The sequence below is a fragment of the Physeter macrocephalus genome, chromosome 13 (genome assembly GCF_002837175.3).
Source record: "Physeter macrocephalus isolate SW-GA chromosome 13, ASM283717v5, whole genome shotgun sequence".
NCBI lineage: Eukaryota > Metazoa > Chordata > Mammalia > Artiodactyla > Physeteridae > Physeter > Physeter macrocephalus.
The window spans coordinates 27,425,380-27,432,140 of record NC_041226.1 but is presented as its reverse complement, the minus strand read 5'-3'; the positions used below and the strand labels follow the sequence as shown (position 1 = coordinate 27,432,140).

General features: G+C 38.0%; 1 pseudogene; it reads left to right on the top strand.

The window, feature by feature from the left end:
- Positions 1-4,387: 4,387 nt before the first annotated feature.
- LOC102975176 (heterogeneous nuclear ribonucleoprotein K-like) lies at positions 4,388-5,893 on the top strand (annotated as a pseudogene).
- Positions 5,894-6,761: the final 868 nt, after the last annotated feature.

The window sequence follows — 6,761 nt, the reverse complement described above, 5'->3', positions numbered from 1 at the left end:
CGCGGAGCGGCCGGGCCCGTGAGCCATGGCCGCTGAGCCTGCGCGTCCGCAGCCTGTGCAAGGCAACGGGAGAGGCCACAACAGTGAGAGGCCCGCATACCGCAAAAAAAAAAAAAAAAAAAAAAAAAAGAAAAGAAACATATGGTTGTACAAAAAGAAGTCATGTCTTAATCTATTACTTCATAGATATCACTTAGAAATGCCAAGGGAAATGGCTGGAAGAATCCAGTATTTGTCTCTGGGGAGTACTGGAGTTCGAAGTCCAGGAAAAAAGACTGCTACTTTTTGTTATAAGCCTTTTATATCTTTTGATTTCAAAACTATATATAGTGCATTGTTTTGATAAACATTAAAATCACTATTAAAAAGGGAAAAAGCAGGAGGAATTTTGATGCACTGCAAAGGTTTAAACACCACAGGAATGTCCATAATAATACTAATAAATAGATAGCAGTGTGGAAAAGACGTTAAACTACATTATTTTATTTTCACGGCCATTGATTATTGCCCCTGTTGTTTATCTGGAATTCTCTAGATGTTAAAGGAGTATTATTCTTTTCTTCCCAAAAATAATAGTTCCTGAAATATTAAGAAACTGCCACCATCTCTCCAAGAACTTACAATCTCTTGTTGGAAAGCCACGTTTTTATGCTTCCTGGGAGGTCCCTAAATATAAGAACTACTTTATCACTTCTTTAGATCACACATTTTCTTATATATTGGAAGAAAGTAGGAATTTCACTATGGAAAAAAATGATAGTATGTTGTGATAACTATATAAGCCAGGTTCAGAACAGTCATCAGCGGTGACCTCTAAAACCTGGCTTGTCACCTTCATATACCAGAGTGCTGTGTAATCAAGGGCAACTCATTTAGTTTCTTTGAGCCATACTTTCTCAAATACAAAGTTAAGAAGCTAGACTATAGTAGTTCTTCAAATCTCCTGGCTCTAGATATATTTAGTTCTATGAAATGATGGCTAAATGCTGTATTTTATTGAACCAAAAATGCCATTGATTGTAAGATGTACTATTATTTAATAATGTATCTTTAATAGTACATAATTATTTAATAATTTCTAGCAAGCATGCCTCTTACATATACTAAGGTATTAACATTTAAATGTACAATTTCTATTTCTCTCATCATACTGATATCATACCTTCTCTCAAGAGTCAGCTACCTCTAATGGAAAAATTGTCACTTGATTTCTGCTTCCCAGCGGCCTCTGTTTTTTGCCTGGTCAGATGGATTTAATCATATCTTATTACTTGAATGGGTGTTGGTTCCCCTCAGGAGAAAATATGACGTGTCTCCTCCAAGAATTAGGAAAACAAAGCATTGCAGTGTCATTAGTACTATTATTGGGGAAGGGGAGGCTGTAAATAGGAAATAAATAGACATGGGTTCTCATGACTTTTACTGAAAATAGATAGGAAAAATACCCAGCTGATCAGTAAGAAAATATGTATTTACTTTTGCTTGCTCAAGCTTGGGAATGAGTACAGAAGCAAGCTAGCTCTGGGACCAATTTCTTCCTGCCCTTGCTGCCCTGCAAATGACATTCTTACCAGACCATTAAGAATACTGTTATAACTTCTAGGGAGACCACCTGCTAGGTCTCAGTAGTGGGATGATTATATCTATAAGAAATAATGACCCATAACTAGAATAAAACACATTAATAACATCACATTTACCCAAGATAATGCATTTCACCATTTTATATTGCAGAGACCAAGTTAATCAGTAAAAGCATTCTCAAAAAATGGGAGCAACTAACAGGCACAGAGTAGATAATGAATATAAAAGCAGAATGTGCAGGCTGTTTTTTTTTTCCTTTAAATCTGAGAAGATATATAATTGGCAGTAATGGATGGAGTACTAGTTTGGGAATGGGTGATTCTACTTTCCATCTGTGGGCTCATCTGCTAAAAGGCAGAGCAGAAGTGACTTCCTCTGGACATAAGAGAAAACCTGAGGTTGTGAGGTTTGATGGAAAGAGCTCCAGATTAGGATTAGAAGAGCAGCTGTGCTGTTAATGAGCTGTGTGACCTTGAGCAATTCACTTCACCTCTCTGAGCTTCAATTTCTTATCTGCAAAATGAACAGCTTAGACTAGGTGATCTCTGAAATCCCCTCCAATTCTCATATGTTGTGATTTGAAGTAGAGTGTCAACCTGACATGGGGATGCTGTGAAAAGTAATAAAAAGGACTATAAAACTTTGGAGCTCCGTGATCCTCAGAACTGCAGGCAGAAAGGATCAGATTGCAATGGCATTTCAGAGACTGCTTTGACACGATGGATGGAGGCCCAGGTAAAACTCAGGAACTTTAGAGAATGCAGCATCAGGACCAAAATAACATAAGGCTGTAGTTCTTCGATTATTTTCTGTCTTGGGCAAATGCTTAGGCTGACTATAGTTTATTTCAGGAATTTCAATACCTATAGTAACAGGAAAAAAACTAGTCATAAATAAGGCAGATTAGACAAGCTAAATAAACCTTAATTCTTAAGACATATAACACACCTAAAAGTTCAACCTTACAGTTCAGTCTTTTTAGAAGTTAAGGGAACATGAGAGTAGAAAATTAGTTAAATGACTTAAGTTTTCAAAGTCTCATAATTTTTGGCTTTGTTTCTATGACTGAGCATTTTTGTTTGAGAAAACACATTTCCTAACTCACCACCACATCATTTCCACGTGACTAGAAATAATCATAGGAAAATATTTATAATGAAACATGAAATAATGAAACATGAAGCTCCAAAAGTCTTGGGACCAATGCCATGGTATGTGTCTTACCTCCTACACCCTGGTTTGCAGATGCTCCATTCTTATGACTCTTGTCAGTATTTTGGAAGAAAAAAACCTACAGTGATCTTTTCATTTTAATCAAGATACAAAGTATTGAGTTGATTTTAGGGAAAAAGCAGAAGTGGGTACAGTACGTGCTGGCATTTTGCATGCAGAACCCCAACACCTGTACACCAAACCCTCTGGGTCACGAAAACTCTAATCTTGCTACATAATGCTGTTCCATTTTAGCCTCACATTATTACTTGAATTGAATTTTAAATTAGTCTACTTACAGAACAAATTACCAAAAGTTTAATTTTCATTTTCCAACAAATCCCACTGCAAGCACCAGCCACCTGAAGCCAAGAGAGTTGTAGGTTTTGTCCAAATGCAGGTAAATATCAAAACCAACTAATTCTCTTGCAAAATAAATATGCAACCCATTTATACTAACAATCTTTGGTCAAGCCAGATTTTAGCCAAACATAATCAGAAATGGTCCTTAAGTCGAGCTTTCTTCTTTTTACTCCTAAATAAAATACAGAAAATAATGGAAAGGCTGTTAGCTTCTTGTAATGAAGACAAAAGTCATTGAAAAAAAGATGTAAAAATTAATGATATCTGGCTGACATTATTTAAATAGACAATGGCTCTATCAATAAAAAGAAGCCTTAACAAATGTGTTTCATGACAGAAATATATTAATCAATTTTCAACATCTGGAACCTTCGTAAATCAATAAGAGATAATATTTACTCTCTCCTGCTGGGGTGGCTTTTTGTATTTCTAAGAGGACTCATTTAATTCTGGTTGCCATAGTTACGACAGAGTTCTAGAATGAGTTTTGTTTCATCATAATTGCTGCATGTTAGTATATAAACAGCTGAACTCTACCTTCAACAGGCAGAACTCAATTGTGAATAAAGAAAACTCCTTATCATAAAGTAGTTGAACTAGAATTCAAAACACACCACTGAGCCCTTGCTCTCCTCAGAGAGTTAGCAAATACTTCTCAAACTTTTTTAGCATAGTTATCTCTGAAAGGCACATCAATAGTACAAGAAGAATGCAGAAGAAGATTTAAAATGTTTAAAGTGATGTGGAGATTTACAGAAGTTAAAATAATTTATTCTTGGACTGTACCATAAGTCATAAGGAAAATTTTGACCTTTGGGCTATTGATCTATCTTTTTACCAAATACCTGTCACTTCATGTAGATATTAAATTTGAAATGTGTTATTTCCCAGCCAATTCAATGCCAATTGGTTCAATATCAGTTTATCCACTAAAAAAAAGAAAAAGGAAAACAATCCAGGGAAATTACTCTTAAGCCTGATATGTTTTTAGCATTAATTTCAAAGGCCACAACGTAAAAGAAAGAAAAAGAAAACATGTATCCTCTTGTTACTTCTTTGAGGTGCAAATATCCAGAAAATATAAAATCAGAAAGAATGGGGGTCATCTCCTGTCGCATCCGGGCTACTACAGCACTAGGGTGTCAGTTGGTCCTGGCCAGAACACGTCAGTTCTACCCTGCAAGGATATATTTAATAACTGATTGGTGTGTTCCTTTAATACAAGAAAATGGAAATGGAACAGCCAGAGGAAACCTTTCCCAACACCAAAACCAATGGCAAATTTGGTAAACGCCCTGCTGAAGATATGGAAGAGAAGCACGCCTTTAAAAGATCTAGAAACACTGATGAGATGGTTGAATTACGCATTCTGCTTCAGAGCAAGAATGCTGGGGCCGTGATTGGAAAAGGAGGCAAGAATATTAAGGCTCTCCGTACAGACCACAATGCCAGGGTTTAAGTCCCAGACAACAGTGGCCCCGAGCGCACATTGAGTATCAGTGCTGATATTGAAACAGTTGGAGAAATTCTGAAGAAAATCATCCCTGCCTTGGAAGAGGGCCTGCGGTTGCCATCACCCACTGCAAGGAGCCAGCTCCTGCCTGAATCTGATGCTGTGGAATGCTTAAATTACCAACACTATAAAGGAGGCGACTTTGCGAGTTGAGATTGTTGATTCATCAGAGTCTGGCTGGAGGAATTATTGGGGTCAAAGGTGCTAAAATCAAAGAACTTTGAGAGAACACTCAGACAACAATCAAGCTTTTCCAGGAATGTTGTCCTCAATCCACTGACAGAGTGGTTCTTATTGGAGGAAAATCTGATAGGGTTGTAGAGTACATAAAGATCATCCATGATCTTATATCAGAGTCTCCCATCAAAGGATGTGCTCAGCCTTATGATCCCAATTTTTACGATGAAACCTATGATCATGGTGGTTTTACAATGATGTTTGATGACCGCTGTGGACGTCCCATGGGATTTCCCATGCAGGGAAGAGGCGGTTTTGACAGAATGCCTCCTGGTCAGGGTGGGCGTCCCATGCCTCCATCCAGAAGGGATTATGATGATAGGAGCCCTCGTCGAGGACCTCCTCCACCTCCTCCTGGACGAGGGGGCCGGGGTGGTGGCCGAGCTCGGAATCTTCCTCCTTCTCCTCCACCACCACCACCTAGAGGAGGAGATCTAATGGCCTATGACAGAAGAGGAGACCTGGAGACCATTATGACGGCATGGTTGGTTTCAGCGCTGATGAAACCTGCGACTCTGCAGTAGATACATGGAGCCCATCAGAGCCGCAGATGGCTTATGAACCACAGGGTGGCTCTGGATATGATTATTCCTGTGCAGGGGGTCGTGGCTCATATGGTGATCTTGGTGGACCTATTATTACTACACAAGTAACTGTTCCCAAAGATCTGGCTCGATCTATTATTGGCAAAGATGGTCAGCGGATTAAACAAATCCGTCATGAGTCAGGAGCATTGATCAAAACTGATGAGCCTTTAGAACGGTCCGAAGATCGGATCATTACCATTACAGGAACACAGGCCCAGATACAGAATGCACAGGATTTGCTGCAGAATAGTGTGAAGCAGTATTCTGGAAAGTTTTTCTAAGACTAGTGAAGAACTGAAGGAGTCCTCCATCTTTTTTTTTTTTATCTGCTTCTGTTTAAAAAGCCAACATTCCTCTGCTTCATAGGTGTTCTGCATTTGAGGTGTAGTGAAATCTTTGCTGTCACCAGATATAATGTTTCAGTTCCTTGCAAACAGGGTTGGGGGTTGGGGGAGTGTGTGCAGAAACTAACATTGAAAGTTTGAAACAGCAGCAGAGTGAGTGAATTTTAATTTTTGCTCATTGTTGGTGGTTTAAAAAAAAATCTCCCCACGTAATTATTGTGAACACTTTGCTTTGTGGTCACTGTAACATTTGGGGGGGTGGGTAGGACAGGGAGGAAAAGTAACAATAGTCCATATGTCCCTGGCATCTATTCAGAGCAGTGTGCAGAATGTAATGCTCTTTTGTAAGAAATGTTTTATGATTTTTAAAATAAATTTAGTGAACCTCAAAAAAAATAAAGAATTGGATCCCACAACTTGGGAATCAGGGTATTTAGAAATCACAGTGAACAATATATGTGCCCTAAGAAAAACCCATACATAATTTTCATAGACAAAAGCCCAACAATCTGCCAGTAGCAATTCAAATGTCAGTTCAGTTAAAAAGATAACCATTTAAATTTTGAAAAACAAAATGCCTCTGTTAATCACAGAATCTTTTTAAATATGTATTTGTCTGGTAAAGTTTGACAATGCTGCCTGTGAAATCTGAAAGGAGAACATGTCCTGAGAATATGGAAGCACAAGAAACTTCAACTAAAATTGTCTTTTCCCATATGGCAACTTAAGACAAATAGTCCTAAGCGTGTTATTTTGAGAGACACACAATTTTGAAATAACTGGAGATACCTCAAGTTATTCTAGAAGTGAAAAGTAGAAAGAAGTACTTTGGCTTATTCACCTTAGACTTTTCCTGTTTAGTTAGAGGTTGCATTCAATTACCTTCCATTTGAAACTCTTTTGATTCTATATTTGTAGTAT